This window comes from Ranitomeya imitator, chromosome 4 (assembly GCF_032444005.1).
Source record: "Ranitomeya imitator isolate aRanImi1 chromosome 4, aRanImi1.pri, whole genome shotgun sequence".
In the NCBI taxonomy this organism is placed as follows: Eukaryota; Metazoa; Chordata; class Amphibia; order Anura; family Dendrobatidae; genus Ranitomeya; species Ranitomeya imitator.
In genome coordinates this window covers 168,296,315-168,313,966 of record NC_091285.1, presented here as the reverse complement: position 1 = coordinate 168,313,966, position 17,652 = coordinate 168,296,315, and the positions used below count along the sequence as shown (strand labels likewise).

The following is a 17,652-nucleotide window of genomic DNA, read 5'->3' as shown; positions in this document are numbered from 1 at the left end:
GACAAGTCACGCCTCCACAACTGTTTGACAGTATAATGGGCTAAATAGTGTACGTGTTTTAGTCAGCGTGTGCAAGGAGCAAAACAAATAGAGCAACCTTTTACTTGTGCAGCATTAATGCTGCACAAGGTGTGGCTCTTGTACCTTGCAACACCTGAGGGGGGGGTTAAAGGTAACCTTTGAAATTGGTTCAACTAGGCTTCGGCCTACACTCTGCTCCTCTACTCCTCCTGCTGACCCTGGGCTCAAACACCGCTAGTTTTTGCCCGGAAATGCTAGCTGCACAGAGAAAAACACCAGCCAATGTGTTAGTGGGGTTCAGCACCGCCAGCTGTTCCCCTGCTGTGTAGTCGGCAACGTGTCCAGCACAAGCCACGCTGGCACAACCGACCAAAAGCTGCCACCAGTGCAGGCTTCGGCCTACACTTTGCTCCTCTCCTCCTCCTGCTGACCCTGGGCTCAAACAACGCCAGTTTCTGCCCGGACATGCTAGCTGCACAGAGAAAAACACCAGCCAATGTGTTAGTGGGGTTCAGCACCGCCTGCTGTTCCCCCGCTGTGTAGCCGGCATCGTGTCCAGCACAAGCCACGCTGGCACAACCGACCAAAAGCTGCCACCAGTGCAGGCTTCGGCCTACACTTTGCTCCTCTCCTCCTCCTCCTGCTGACCCTGGGCTCTAACACCGCTAGTTTTTGCCCGGACATGCAATCTGCACAGAGAAAAACACCAGTCAATGTGTCAGTGGGGTTCAGCAACGCCAGCTGTTCCCCTGCTGTGTAGCTTGCAACGTGACCTGCAAACGCCACGCAGGCACATGAACTGAAATTGAAGGGAGCCTGCCCCCCACCCCCCCAGGTGTTTCTATGTATAACAGCCACCTTGTACAGCAGTACTGCTGCATTTGTACAAGGTGGCTGACTTTTTCTCCTTGCACACGTGGAACTCAACAAGTACAAAATGTGTCTCATTACAGACCATTACAATGTCCCTGAGGTGTGACTTTCCTTTTTAATGACACGCAGCACCCCCATTGTTAGCGCTGCCCGTCTCCTGACATCATTGGTTGGCTGGCTGTGCCTGTGCGTCCCCCCTGCCCGACACAACGCCCCCCGTTGTCTCATATATTTTGACTGCGAGGGTGTGATTGATGGGCACGAGCAGTGCATATGTTCCCCTGTTTTCACTCCCCTCCTTCCGCCTTCTTCTGACTGTGCGGCCTCATGGCCGCGGCATGCGATAAGGGATCAGATGAGGCCGTCCAGTCTGAAGCAGGTGTAAGGACATGTGTGAGCGGCAAACATATTTACTGCACCAGGGCACGAATCCCAGCACCGCAGTGTGATTTTTTAAAAACACACTGTGGGTCTGGGATTCATGTCCATCGCTAACCGCAACGGCCAACATGAAATGAGGTCATAAGACAGGAAGCGCTCACAGCGCATGGCCAAAGGATCACAAGAGCGCAGACTCCTGTACAGCAACTAACAACGCTCAGGAAGCTGCGCCCATGCAAAAAGGTGTTTTCGACACCTGTGCTGCTTTTCTTTAAAAAGACAAGTCACGCCTCCACTACTGTTAAACAGTATAATGGGCTAAATAGTCTACGTGTTGCATTCAGCTTGTGCAAGTAGACAAATTAATAGAGCAACCTTTTACTTGTGCAGCATTAATGCTGCAGAAGGAGTGGCTCTTGTTCTTTGTAACACCTGAGGGGGGGTTAAAGGTAACCTTTGAAATTGGTTCAACTAGGCTTCGGCCTACACTCTGCTCCTCTCCTCCTCCTGCTGACCCTGGGCTGTAACAACGCTAGTTTTTGCCCGGAAATGCTAGCTGCACAGAGAAAAACACCAGCCAATGTGTTAGTGGGGTTCAGCAACGCCAGCTGTTCCCCCGCTGTGTAGCCGGCATCGTGTCCAGCACAAGCCACGCTGGCACAACCGACCAAAAGCTGCCACCAGTGCAGGCTTCGGCCTACACTTTGCTCCTCTCCTCCTCCTCCTGCTGACCCTGGGCTCAAACACCGCTAGTTTTTGCCCGGAAATGCTAGCTGCACAGAGAAAAACACCAGCCAATGTGTTAGTGGGGTTCAGCAACGCCAGCTGTTCCCCCGCTGTGTAGCCGGCATCGTGTCCAGCACAAGCCACGCTGGCACAACCGACCAAAAGCTGCCACCAGTGCAGGCTTCGGCCTACACTTTGCTCCTCTCCTCCTCCTCCTGCTGACCCTGGGCTCAAACACCGCTAGTTTTTGCCCGGAAATGCTAGCTGCACAGAGAAAAACACCAGCCAATGTGTTAGTGGGGTTCAGCACCGCCAGCTGTTCCCCTGCTGTGCAGCTTGCAACGTGACCTGCAAACGCCACGCAGGCACATGAACTGAAATTGAAGGGAGCCTGGCCCCCACCCCCAGGTGTTTCTATGTATAACAGCCACCTTGTACAGCAGTACTGCTGCATTTGTACAAGGTGGCTGATGTTTTCTCCTTGCCCACGTGGAACTCAACACGTACAAAATGTGTCTCTTTGAGACCATTCCACTGTCCCTGAGGTGTGACTTTCCTTTCTAATGATACGCAGCACCCCCCTTGGTAGCGCTTCCCGTCTTCTGACATCATTGGTTGGCTACTTGCGCCTGTTCGTCCGCCCTGCCTGAATAAAATGCTCCTCGTTGTCTTAATTATTTTGACTGCGAGGGTGTGATTGATGGGCACGAGCAGTGCATATCTTCGCCTGTCTTAACTCATCTCCTTCAGCCTTCTTCAGACTGTGCAGCCTCATGGCCGCGGCATGCAAGAAGGGATCAGCAGAGGCCGCCCAGTCTGAAGCAGGTGTAAGGACGTGTGTGAGCGGCCAAAATATTTACTGCTCAAGGCCACGAATCCCAGCACCGCAGTGTGGCTTTATGAAAAGACACTGTGGGTCTGGGATTTATGGCCATCGTTAACCGCACCGGCCAACATGAAATGATGTCATAAGATGGGCAGCGCTAACAGGGCATTGCCAAGGGATAACACAAGAGCGCAGACTCCTGTACAGCAAATAACAACGCTCAGGAAGCTGCTCCAAGCACCAAGGCGTTATTTTGGACACCTGTGCTGCGTCTCATCAAAAAACCAAGTCACGCATCCACTACAGTTTGACTGTAGAATGGGGTAAATTGTGTATGTCTTTCATTCAGCGTGTGCAAGTAGACAAATTAATAGAGCAACCTTTCACTTGTGCAGCATTAATACTGCACAAGGTGTGTCTCTTGTACTTTGTAACACCTGAGGGGGGGGTTAAAGGTTTCCTTTGAAATTGGTTCAACTAAGCTTCGGCCTACACTCTGCTCCTCTCCTCCTCCTCCTGCTTCAACACGGGCTCTAACATCGCTAGTTTTTGCCCGCAAGTGCTAGCTGCACAGAGAAAAACACACGCCATTGTGTTAGTGGGGTTCAGCAACGCCAGCTGTTCCCCCAGTGTGTAGCCGGCAAAGTGTCCTGCAAACGCAACGCAGACACAAAGCTGCCTCCAGTGCAGGCTTCGGCCTACACTCATCTCCCCCTGCTTACCCTTTGCTCCAACACCGCTAGTTGGGGCTCTAGGAAGACAATCTTTAATAGGCAAGGCAACGCATCCGGGTTCCAGCACCGCCAGCTGGTTCTCGGCAGTGTTCTTGTCACAGGTACTCCCTCGTGCCAAGCCTGGTTTCAGCACCGTCAGCTGTTTCCGGGTTGTGTCAAGCTCACTGAGACACCTATGCTTGCCTCGTCGTGGTGCGGTCGGGTTAGCCAACTCCAGGGTGCCTCCAGTTTAGGAGCTTCCTATGTGGGCTGCGTGAACTGGTAGTCAAGGCTGGTTCTGTAGTGCCAGTAGGCCCAGCTCCCCCTGTAGGACTGTTGGGGTTCGGTAACTGCGGCTGCCTCGCGGCCTAGCTGTTCTCTCCTCTCCTGTGGGCCTTGGGGTCCACCACCTGGTTCCAGCACCGTCAGCTGGTTCCGGGCCGAGCCTTTGGCTTAGGTGCCTCCTCCTGGGTATCCGAGTTCCGCCAACGCCAGGCGGTCCTTGGTAGTGCTTTTAAGCGCGGGCACCTACAGCTTAGTAACCGGGTTCCAGCACCGTCAGCTGGTCCTCGGTCGTGCCATTGGCTCTTGCACACTGGGGCAACGCATCCGGGTTCCAGCACCGCCAGCTGGTTCTCGGCAGTGTTTTTGTCACAGGTACTCCCTCGTGCCAAGCCTGGTTTCAGCACCGTCAGCTGTTTCCGGGTTGTGTCAAGCTCACTGAGACACCTATGCTTGCCTCGTCGTGGTGCGGTCGGGTTAGCCAACTCCAGGGTGCCTCCAGTTTAGGAGCTTCCTATGTGGGCTGCGTGAACTGGTAGTCAAGGCTGGTTCTGTAGTGCCAGTAGGCCCAGCTCCCCCTGTAGGACTGTTGGGGTTCGGTAACTGCGGCTGCCTCGCGGCCTAGCTGTTCTCTCCTCTCCTGTGGGCCTTGGGGTCCACCACCTGGTTCCAGCACCGTCAGCTGGTTCCGGGCCGAGCCTTTGGCTTAGGTGCCTCCTCCTGGGTATCCGAGTTCCGCCAACGCCAGGCGGTCCTTGGTAGTGCTTTTAAGCGCGGGCACCTACAGCTTAGTAACCGGGTTCCAGCACCGTCAGCTGGTCCTCGGTCGTGCCATTGGCTCTTGCACACTGGGGCAACGCATCCGGGTTCCAGCACCGCCAGCTGGTTCTCAGCAGTGTTCTTGTCAAAGGTACTCCCTCGTGCCAAGCCTGGTTTCAGCACCGTCAGCTGTTTCCGGGTTGTGTCAACTTCACTGAGACGCCTATGCTTGCCCCGTCGTGGTGCGGTCGAGTTAGCCAACTCCAGGGTGCCTCCAGTTTAGGAGCTTCCTATGTGGGCTGCGTGAACTGGTAGTCAAGGCTGGTTATGTAGTGCCAGTAGGCCCAGCTCCCCCTGTAGGACTGTTGGGGTTCGGTAACTGCGGCTGCCTCGCGGCCTAGCTGTTCTCTCCTCTCCTGTGGGCCTTCGGGTCCACCACCTGGTTCCAGCACCGTCAGCTGGTTCTCGGCAGTGTCTTTTGCTCTTGTACCTTCTGCTCCCCATCCTGGTTCCAGTACCGTCAGCTGGTTCCGGGCAGAGCCTTTGGCTTAGGTGCCTCCTTCTGGGTATCCAAGTTCCACCAACGTCAGGTGGTCCTTGGTAGTGCTTTCAGGCACGGGTACCTCCTGCTTAGTAACCGGGTTCCAGTAACGTCAGCTGGTCCTCGGTAGTTCCATTGGCTCTTGGACCTTCGGCTACCCATCCGGGTTCCAGTACCGTCAGCTGGTTCTCGGCAGTGTCTTTTGCTCTTGTACCTTCTGCTCCCCATCCTGGTTCCAGTAACGTCAGCTGGTTCCGGGCAGAGCCTTTGGCTTAGGTGCCTCCTTCTGGGTATCCGAGTTCCGTCAACGTCAGGCGGTCCTTGGTAGTGCTTTTTAGCACGGGTACCTCCTGCTTAGTAACCGGGTTCCAGTAACGTCAGCTGGTCCTCGGTAGTTCCATAGGCTCTTGAACCTTCGGGTAGCCATCCGAGTTCCAGTTCCATCAGCTGGTTCTTGGCATTTTCTCAGCCTTCTTGTACCTTCTGCTACATTTCCAAGTTGAAGACCCTAACGTCGACGACCCGGAAGACCACCACGATGACGACGACACGGAAGACCACCCCGATGACGACGACGACGACGGCGGAGATGACGACACTGGAGACGACGACCCTGGAGACGACAACATGGAAGACCGAGAAGCAGAAGAACAAGAGGCTGCAGAACAAAGAGCAGAAGAACATTAAGCATAAGACTTAATATCAGAGCAAAAGATATTATCTAAATTATATGCAGAAGAAGACTAAGCAGTGTATGGGGGTGAGTCCGTTCCTCCTCGTGGTGCCCCTGGATAAAGCCTGATGCTGCAGGCCAAACTGAACGCGGACAAATGTAACTTTTGTGACTGGCAGAACGGAAGGTGTAATCTTCAAACTTTTATAGATAACAACTACGGGAATGCCTGTCACAAATGAGAATATGATGAAGAAGTAGAATAGGAAGAATAATAACAGTGGAATAAAAAGAATATGTAGAATAAGAAGAATAATAATAGTTGAATAAAATGAATATGAAGAATGTAATAAAAAAAAAAAAATAGGTAGAAGATGAAGAAGAAGATGAATAAGGTGAAGAAGTTGATGTCAAAGATGCTGATGATGATGAAGATGAAAGTGTGGGAAAAGAAAAAAAAAAAGAAAAAAAAGAAGGGGAAGGGCGTGGAATAGTGAAACATCAATATCTGACAAAATAAAAAAAAAATTTACATAGTCAATATCTTTGTCACTCCGAACGTCTTAAAAAAAAAAAAAAAACATGCTATTCTATTTGATTGGGATAAACCTCTATGACTTTAATGTCTCCGCCACCTCCCCAAATACATCCGGCATTATTCTTAGTTGTTTTCCTTCATGTAGAATGAACCTACAAGGACAGAAAGGGTTTATTTTAATTCCGATATTTTGGTCCCATTGACTTGCATTGGGATCGGGTATCGGTATCGGCGATATCCGATATTTTTTGAATATCGGCCGATCCAAACCGATACCGATACTTTCCGATATCGGAAGGTATCGCTCAACACTACTTGTGAGACATCAAACAGTTAGTAAACTCTATTTTCTTTATATTTTTTACACATGGCTATTACACAGACTTAATATCCGCATTTTATATTCATTTATTTTCATTTACAGTGGGGGAAAAAATTACTTTTTCAGCCACCAATTGTGCAAGTTCTCCCAATTAAAAAGATGAGAGAGGCCTGTAATTGACATCATAGGTAGACCGCAACTATGAGAGTCAAAATGAGAAAACAAATCCAGAAAATCACCAAGTCTGATTAGATTTATTTTGCAAATTATGGTGGAAAATAAGTATTCGGTCACCTAAAAGCATGCAAGATTTCTAGCTCTCTAAGACCTGTAACTTCTGCTTTAAGAGGCACCTGTTTGAACTTGTTATCAGTATAAAATACACCTGTCCACAACCTCAAACAGTCACACTCCAAACTCCACTATGGTGAAGACCAAAGAGCTGTCAAAGAACACCAGAAACAAAATTGTGGCCCTGTACCAGGCTGGGAAGACTGAATCTGCAATTGGCAAGCAGCTTGGTGTGATGAAATCAACAGTGGGAGCAAAAAGAAAATGGAAGACATACAAGACCACTGATAATCTCCCTCAATCTGGGGCTCCATGCAAGATCTCACCCCATGGGGTCAAAATGATCAAAAGAACGGTGAGCAAAAATCCCAGAACCACATGGGGAGAACATAGTGAATGACCTGCATAGAGCTGGGACCACCGTAATAAAGGCTACCATCAGTAACACACTACGCTGCCAGGGACTCATATCATGCAGTGCCAAAGATGTCCCCCTGCTTCAGCCAGTACATGTCTGGGCCAGTCTGGAGTTTGCTAGAAAGCATTTGGAATATCCAGAAGAGTATTGGGAGAATGTCATATGGTCTGATGAAACCAAAGTAGAACTGTTTGGTAGAAACAAAACTCGTCGTATTTGGAGGACACAGAATGCTGAGTTGCATCCAAAGAACACCATACCTACTGTGAAGCATGGGGTGGCAACATCATGCTCTGGGGCTGTTTCTCTGCAAAGAGACCAGGATGACTGATCCGTGTACATGAAAGAATGAATGGGGCCATATATCATGAGATTTTGAGTGCAAACCTCCTTCCATCAGCAAGGGCATTGAAGATGAAACGTGGATGGGTCTTTCAGCATGAATATGATCCCATGCACACCGCCAGGGCAATGAAGGAGTTGCTTTGTAAGAATCATATGAAGGTCCTGGAGTGGCCTAGCCAGTCTCCAGATCTCAACCCCATAGAAAACCTTTGCAGGGAGATGAAAGTCTGTGTTGCCCAGCGACAAGCCCAAAACATCACTGCTCTAGAGGAGATCTGCATGAAGGAATGAGCCAACATTCCACCAACAGTGTGTGCCAGCCTTGTGAAGACTTGCAGAAAACATTTGACCTCTGTCATTGCCAACAATGATATACTATATAACAAAATATTGAGATTAACTTTTGTTAATGACCAAATACCTATTTTCCACCTTAGTTTGCAAAATAAATCTTGCCAAATCAGACAAGGTGATTTTCTGGATTTGTTTACTCATTTTGACTCTCAAAGTTGTGGCCTACCTATGATGTCAATTAAAGGCCTCTCTCATCTTTTTAAGTGGGAGAACATGCACAATTGGTGGCTGACTAAATACTTTTTTACCCACTGTATGTTCATTTTGCAAACAAGGGAAATCATTGGTCATATGTAATCTCTGGCAGGACCATATTTTGTCAGTCAACCATTAAGGCATTAATATTCTGCTAACTTTTTGAAATCAAAAGACAATGTTAACATGCAGCTCTATGCAACTTTTTTGTGACTGATCTCAAGATTGTGTAATTCAACTGTATGTTTTCTGATTTATCTTACTGAACTTCAAATATTACTCAGATCAAGACATTCATTTCTTTAAACACTGGAATTCAGTGACTAATAACTTTGTTTTCAGCTATTTGTTTTGCACAAAAACTTGTTGAGTCATATCTGTTTGACCTAAATGTCAGGACAATCTTTTCATTTTGATTCATTGTGAGTTGTGTTAATAAATATTAATATTGGAACTTGATAACATTTACTACAAATAATACATTTTCACATATTAACTTCTCACTTTTTTAAATTGGCTCCTCCCTGTCACTTAGTATTACACGGGGTGAATTTCAGACCTTCACAAGAGTACATCAACTATATCAAACTTTACATTAATCAAGTAAACTTTCATTTGGCTTTGTAGCTGTCTAGCTTGGAAGACAGGAAAGTCCCTGCTACGACTGTTGTGTTTTCCTGTGACTGATATTTTATCCTCTCTGTCCAATGGATTTCAGCTCACAACAGCTAAATGAGGATGTCCTTTAAAAGAAATACTCTGGATCTCTACTTTATCATAAGGCTAGGTTCACACTTACGTTGTGCTGTCCGTTCAACAAATCCGTTAAACGGACTGCACTAACGCAAGCGCCAACTTTGGCACTGCGCTAGTGCAGATGGAGCATCTGCTAGCTCCATCTGCGCTAGAAGTGCGCTAGCAGTGATGGACCCGGAAACGCTGCAGCCCGCGTCTCGGGTCCGTCACTCAATGACGGCACATCGCTAGTGCATGCCCATTGTGGATGTGCGCTAGCGATGCGTTCACCATTGCCAGTAATGGCGGCGTTAACGGACTACGTTACACCCCGTTATGCTGCGGTGTAATGTAATCCATTAAACGGGTTCACACAACGCAGTGTGAACCCAGCCTAAATTAGTTTTTACAAATTTTAGGAATACACTTTGGATTGCTGTCCCATTACATCATGACAAGGCTGATAATCAAAGACACTGCAGGAAAGAAAAGCGCAATAGGGTCTTATCCGATGGAGATTTCAAGATGTAAAATGAGATTGCACTCACCTGATGTTTCCAATAAATATAGCATGAAAAAACTACTCAGAGTTTACCAGCTGCAACAGATCCACTGGTCAAACTAGTGATTGAGGGTATTACTCAGGAGATGCTACAAAGGTTTATAGCATTCCTGAGGAAGAAGTCCTAGTGACTTTGAAACGCATTGAGCGTAAACCATCATCTTTATCTCCAATATGCCTGGACATTCATTTCTACAGCAGCGCGGATGATATCCTCAAAAACCTTAATTGAAGATCATGACAAGGCTGGTCTGAAACTAATATTAATTTTCATTCTAGTTGTCTCAATATATTTTAATAATATAATAGTTTTTCTAATGTTGTTTAATTAAAACGTTCATATTGCTCTGCTGTACTGAGCATTAATACTGTGCAATATTCTTCACAGTGCACAGTGAGAGTGCGCATAAGATTACATGTATGGGTAGTGACTTTTTTGTTAAAATCAATAATAGTTTCAGAATACCTCTTTAAACGAGTTGTCCAGTTCAAATAAATAAGTCTGCAGTCACTCTGTGTGGATACAGACTTATAAATCCCTCCCTAGGCGAAAGTACTGTTCGCTGGGGGATTCGCTGGTTTCTGAGCAGGGTATGTATGAGTTATACATACTTCTGGGCAGTGAGCGCGGCTTCGCGCTTATATACTTGTATTGAGCGAGGCCTGGATTCATAAGTCTGCAGTGACTGCAGACTTATCGATTTGGACTGGACAACCCCGTTAATCAGGGGTGTCAAACTGCATTCCTTGAGGGATGCAAACAGGTCATGTTTTCAGGATTTCCTTGTACTGCACAGGTGATAATTTAATCACCAACTCATTATTTGTGTAGGTGATTAAATTATCACCTGTGCAGTACAAGGAAATCCTGAAAACATGACCTGTTTGCAGCCCTCCAGGAATGCAGTTTGACACCCCTGCTGTTAATCACACACTAGCCACAAGCTTACCAATCTTAATGGATTTGCTACATTGATCCATTATTCTCCAATTAAAAAGCAATTTTCTCATGCTTACTGGTTTTAAATTGTTGATGGACTGGTCATATGGTTCTCCATCAATGCCTAATTTCATAACAGTGAGTGCAGTCTGTGAGGAAGGCTGAACGAGGACATAAAAGAAGAGAATCTGTAATACAGATAAGTAATGACCCCAAAATTGTGTTCCCGGCACTTTTGCTGAACTATATATAAATTTGGCAACGTTTTTTAGTGGAGTAATAAGACTTTGTGTTTATTATTATTTCCAAAACATGTCCCAATATAAATTTAAAATTAACTCTTAGAAGCCAGAAATGGCTTTGTCTTAAATGACTAATTGCAATATTTGTGGAAAAACCCCTTTTGTCGACCTTTTATGCACGGAAAGTATTCAGATCCCCTTTAAATTTTTCACTCTTTGTTTCATTGCAGCCATTTGGTAAATTCAAAAAAGTTCATTTTTTCTCATTACTGTACACTCTGCACCCCATCTTGACTGAAAAAAAAAACAGAAATGTAGAAATATTTGCAAATTTAATAAAAAAGAAAAACTGAAATATGACATGGTCATAAGTATTCAGACCCTTTGCTCAGACACTCATATTTAAGTCATATGCTGTTCCTTTCCTTGTGATCCTCCTTGAGATGGTTCTACTCCTTCATTTGAGTCCAGCTGTGTTTAATTAACTTGATAGGCCGTGATTTGGAAAGACACACACCTGTCTATATAAGACCTCACAGCTCAGTGCGTCAGACCACATGAGAATCATGAGGTCAAAGGAACTGGCCAAGGAGCTCAGAGACAGAATTGTGGCATTGTATTATCTGTTCACACACTCACATGCACTTAATAGTGCATTGGTTGATTTGGTGACTGGCTCATTCAGCATTATGTAAATTATTATTTATTACATTTATTACATTGATGTTTGGACCATACAATAAAAGCAATTGCTACCATCCAACTTTCGTATCTCCCCTATTTCCTCATAGGTTGCAAGCTTGCGAGCAGGGACCTCATTCCTCTTGGTATCTGTTGATTTATGTGATTATTGTTTTTCTGTAATGCCTTTTATTGTCTGTGCAATTCCCTTCTAAAATGTAAATTTCTATGGAATATGTTGGCACTATAGAAATACAAATTGCTGTTTTTATTATCATTATCCACTTGCTGCCCTGTGGAAATCTCATGTTTACTGCCCTTTTATGAGCACCAAGATATAAAAAAAAAAACTAGTCTTATAAGAACATATTGTTAACCTTAAAATGGAAATAAAAAAATTATCATACAATGAGTGTAGCCAGAAATATTAAAAATAGTGAATCTCAGAATAAAAATGTAAGCAGCACTCCAATAATACTCAGGGTAGGTAGCACTCCAGTGAGATCAGGAGAACAAAGACTGTATGTCTGTTATGATCATGCTCACGCACTCATACGAGTAACAGAAGAGGGAATGAATCACCAAAGAGAGAAGCTGCACCTTTACCGAACTGGTTCATGTGCAGACTAGAAAAGGCCCCAGCTGCACAATTAAAAACACCTCCTTAGTCATGGCTCCCTAAAAGGCCATAGAGGGGGTTTCTTGTACCTCTTAAGGAACCAGAGAGGGGCTGCAACACAAATCCATCAAAGGTAGAGGAAAGCATCCTGGGAGACATGAGAACCCACAATGAGTTACGAAAACATGTTGACAAAAGAAAAGCAGGGATAAATAAGTAGACCCAAGAAAACAAACAGAATAAGTGATACCTCCTAGACCTACAAATGTGGAGAAGAAGGAAAAAGTGCTGGGGAAGAAAACTCAATATAACCAACGCTTATCAGACAAGGTATACTCCTTCCTGAAGAGATGGAACTCCAAACTACAAATATCAGGCTAAATGGAAGTATAGCCAGCAAGTGAGGTATATGAAAGGTGAACATATAAAGCCCATCCTAGCATGTGATAGAATAAAGCCTCTGCCTATCTGCTCCCCAGGAGCGCAGAGTGGAGGGGACACAGTGGCACACATAGCGTGCACGCTCACACCTCATATAGCCACTGAGTTGCAGCAGCTGTATGCCCGGGGAGCTAATGGGCGCATTTGTGGTATTTGCTAAGTGGTTGCCGTGATGACGGGTAACTCAAGGCAATCAATCGGAATTATGTGGGCGTACATTTTGTGAACAGGACACTGACTGAGCTGTGCCTGAAATGTTGAAATGCGCCACCCTTATGACTGAAAGAAATGCTATGTGAGGGAAACCCCTAATGATGTAAGGTGTTTTTAAACATAATACTTGGAGTTTTGTTTTTGAAAAACCATGCTAGTGATGCACATTGCATCACTATCAACACAGTAGGGGCAGTTGAATAGCTAAAAACAACATGACAGGTTCACTTTAAAGTCAATCAATGGTCCTGAAACACTGACTTCTGTGGTAGAATAGAAGGCCGAAGAGTGTACAAGTGCCCAGCTATACCTGCCACAGACACAAATTGTTTATCATGAGGCACTACAGGAAAAAAAATATCACTAGATATATATCTCAATATAAAATTAAAAATAACAATGAAAGAAGGTCTTTAAATGTTGGCAATTGTGTAGGACATCTTCCTAAATTTGATGATGTCACCATGAACGATGATGACATCTTCTTCATATCATGCTGTATATCTAGTACATGCCTATGTATTTTTTGTGAATGAAGGAAAATGAGCAGGAATTTATCAGGAAAAGTGCAGTGATTAAACCGATGCAACTTTTCTTCCTTTTATTTTTTTTAGGAATAATTTATGCATAACCTAGTTGCCAAAAAAAAATTCTTTGGCAGAAGATTTGACAAATTACCGACAGAACTTCGACACGTAATCTTGTCAGAGGCTACTTTTATAATATGATCTTTAATAATCCTTAATTAACTAAAGCAAGGTAATCATAACATTACAACTAAAGATAATTGAGTCATCCTTAATTTATTGCATTTAATATTTTCTGTATAAAATGTTCTTAGGCTTAATGACAAATGACTGAAAGATACATCTATTATTTATTAGTAAGTGAAAATGTATTATGCCTGATCCAAAAAAAAATGTCTCGTTTCCATAATTATTTGTTCTACGTTATATAGTCGGAGTTTTCCTATAATTACTTTAAACTTTTATCACATAGAAACCAACTGTAGGATGGGCTTCCTTAAAGAGAAATCGTCGTTAAATTTATTTAGTTCATAAATCAATTGTACATTTGAAAATAAGAAACTGTGCAATAGATCTCCTTTGAGACATTTGATTCTTTCTACTCCTGGACTATTCATTCGTTCTCGAAACTCTAAAATTCATGGATAAAACCTGTCTCCATTGAATGCAGATTTTTCTATAGCTGAGATAGAAAATGACAGTATGTAGCATTGTAACCATCGTTTCAGGAGAACGTCTGTGTCTGCTTCCAGCTGCAATACCAAATACGATAATATTTTTTTTAATTGGGATAAAAAGGAATGTGATTTTATATCTTACATTTTTTATGAAAAACATTTCATTCCTTTTTACTTTATTTTAGTCCCCATAGGGAACTTAAACCAGCAATTGCTTGACAGCTTTTACTCTGTGCTGTATTAGTAGAAATGAAGTAGAATCTCCTATGAAGCCCAACCTCAAGGAGAACAGAGATGTCAGTGACCATGGCCTTAAGTAGGCATTGGCTGCTTTGGCAACCCATCGCACCTTAAAATTATATTAAGGGGATTTGTTGGGCTCTTGCACTGTCATCTCACACGATTGGCCAATTAAATTTCACTATCACACATTGAGAGTAGCATTTAAGTGGTTAAAGAGCAGCGATTGAAATAAGCTCCTGTTGCTACCAATAGAGGCATGTGGCAGGTCACAGCCCGGACCTGCTCTTTGTGGAATGGCTCAGGTCCTGAGACCGCTGACTAAACCCGCACATGATGTATCACATACATGAAGTTCCATTTTGGGAAGTTATAGAAAAATGTAGGATATACCAGTCTTTATGTTCATATACATTTTTGTCTGATTTAATATACTGTATGTAATACAGATCTTGCGCTAATTTTAAGACACATATTTTCTTTCCAAAGCAAAATTCCGAATCAGGAAATTACATATTGGAAAATCCTTTTCACAGAGTTTTTTTCCAAAGGAAAAAATGTTGTATGTAAGTGAATGGCGAAAGTACAAAACCAGTAAAGCCTAAAGTAGAAGGCTTCTTTTCACATTCCCTCATTTTTAAGGAAACTAGTAGAGCAGCACACTGTATTATTTGAGGTGGTAAAATGCTGCTCACAATGATGGAAACATTGCATTATAGGGTCTGGCATTTAAGGGTCCAGTACTGCCAATATTTTTGGATTTACAGCTCTGGCAAAAATTAAGAGACCAAATGTTCAGTTTGTCTGATTTTTCTTTTTATAGGTATATTTTTGAGTAAAATGTAAATTGTTCTTTTATTCTATAAACTTTTGACAACATATCTCCAAATTTCCAAGCAATAAATTTTGTATTTTTTTTCCGACAAAGAAAAATGGACAAAATTAAAAAAAATCCAGGGCTTTCAAACCTCAAATAATGCAAAGAAAACAAGTTCACAATAATTTAGGAACAACAATACTAATGTTTTAACTCAGGAAGAGATCAGAAATCAGTATTTTGTAGAATAATTATGATTTTTAATCAGAGCTTTCATGCGTCTTGGCATGCTTTCCACCAGTCTTTCACACTGCTCCTGGAGCAAAAATGTAATCAGTTCACTTTGTTTGATGGCTTGTGACTATCCATCATCCTCTTGATTACATTCCAGAGCTTTTCAATGGGGTTCAGGTCTGGAGATTGGGCTGCCTATGACAGAGTTTTGATGCAGTCTCATAATTTTTACCAGAGCTGTATGTTAAAAATTAGTCAAGAACTAAAGAGCCTCATGCACATAGGCTGCCATAAGAGGCGGTGAGGTCTCCTTCAATGGAAGTCTTCAAACAGAGGCTGGACAGACATCTGCGTAAGATGGATTACTGAATCCTGCATTGAGCAGGGGGTTGGACACAAGGACCCTTGAGGTCCCTTCCAACTCTAAGGCTGCGGTCACACTATCAGTATTTGGTCAGTATTTTACATCAGTATTTGGAAGCCAAAACCAGGAGTGGAACAATCAGAGGAAAAGTATAATAGAAACATATGCACCACTTCTGTATTTATCACCCACTCCTGATTTTGGCTTATAAATACTGATGAGAAATACTGACCAAATACCGATAGCGTGACTGTAGCCTAATATTTTATGATTCTATGATTCTAAATCACTGTACCCAATCTCAATTTGTCTTTGGAATGTAGGAGGAAACTGGAGAACCTGTAGGGAACCCACGCAAACATGGGGAGAACATGCAAACTCCTTGCAGACCCTAGGACAACAGCACAAAGTGACCACTCAGCCACTGTGCTGGCCATAATATCGCTCTCATTTTAAAGCTCTTCTTCTTTGGATGTGGAATAAAATATTTGAACCCCTAAGAAACATTTCTTTGAGGATACAGTGCCTCCTTACTACTATGGAATTGTAAATTAAGACACGGAGCGACTATCGCCTTGAAAGACAAAGTCATAGGTAGTCTATTTGGCACTGTACATTCTGTGTCATGTGAACAAGGACGTACACTGCAAGTAGATGCCAAGTAGAAAGGGTTAATTAGTTCCAGTATCATGCTCTACATAAAAATAACAAATAAGAAAAGTTGATTTAACAGGCGTCTGTCGCCAAGTGGTTGGTAGTTTGGTGTTTTTGGTTATTCCTTTGTAATGCGCCCGTCATTATCTTATATAACATTGAGCTTATAACAGGGATATTTCTCTGCAATTTGTGGCACGCAACGCTAACATGTCTCTGATATATGCGGTTAGCAATTAACAGTATTTTTCTGTAATATGTGGTTTGAAGTATGTGTGGGACATAGTTCCCTTTGCTTTTCAATAAATAGTGATTTAATTGTCATGGCAGTTATTTCATTGTAATGTGGCTGGCAGTGGGTGGTGCAGTGTTCCTCTGCGATATGTGGTTTGCTTGGGTGGTATGACTGCTCTATATGTGGTTGGCAATGCTTGTTGTTTTCTGCCATATGTGGCTTATAATTGGAGCGTTTCAGTTCATTTACGCTTTTACAGAACGTTGTTTGAATCATAAAAGTTGAATTCAGCGTAATCTCCTGAGTAATTTTTGCAACAGTATATTTTATTGAAGACCAATATTGCAGGCTTGAGCATGAAAGGATTTCCTTACTTGCTATACCATAAAAAGAGTCTGACTTCATCAAAGATGATGCTCACGGCTGGCATAAAATATTCATGTAACATTTAACTGTTCGTGGGCATTTTTTTTTTCTGTAGAATTCACATGACAATATTTTCTTTAAAGGGAACCTGCCGTGTTCTAGAACACTATTCACCTGGAGATAAAGGATTAATCTGCAGGTTATAGCATTATGAAGGTGCCCGGCCACCTTAATATTTAAGAAAGTAATAGTGAGGTCTTGTCTTTCTTAGGAGAATATCAGCAGTATGTGTGCAAAATTATTAGGCAACTAAATGTAAATTTTCACATCTAAATTGTTTAGTTTCATTGGTTAAAGTTAGAATAATAACCAACCAAATAACTCCGAATATACAAAATACATTTCTGGCAATTTAAAAAAAAAAATTAAATGACCAATATAGCATTCCTTTTTTCCAATAACAGGCATAAGCGGGGGGGCTGGCTGGGGCGGGGATAAGAGGGGCAAATGCCCCATGGGCCGGTCTCACAGGAGCAGTTGCTGGCTGCCCAGCCCTCTGCTGCTTCAGTATACAACTGCTGGTTCTGTAGTGTCGGCCCAGCCATTCCAGTATTGCAGACAGTACAGGCTGGGTGGGTGGGTGTATCTGCTGATTTTATGTCACCTGCCTGCCTGTTTCCAACTGCCGGAGAGGAGAGATGTGGTCATCAGAGGTCCAGAAGACATTTGATAGGGTTTGATGTGATTCCTTCATGGTCTTGTTGCTGCTGAGGCTCTATCTGAGGCAAGTTGTGGTGATTTATTGCACCATCATTGGCCACGTTCACACTGTCAGTATTTGGTCAGT

At 43.7% G+C, this 17,652-nt stretch overlaps 1 long non-coding RNA gene across 2 annotated transcripts in view; it reads right to left on the bottom strand.

Moving 5' to 3' along the window:
- Positions 1–17,652, bottom strand: part of LOC138675663 (uncharacterized) — a 171,410-nt gene that overhangs the window by 78,715 nt on the left and 75,043 nt on the right. The window contains exon 4 of one of the 2 annotated variants that reach the window (XR_011320702.1): positions 13,621–13,970. The exons of the other annotated variant lie outside the window; for it this stretch is intronic. This is a non-coding gene — a long non-coding RNA (uncharacterized lncRNA). Of the gene's footprint in view, positions 1–13,620; positions 13,971–17,652 lie in introns of those variants that run through there. 2 annotated transcript variants of the gene reach the window in all.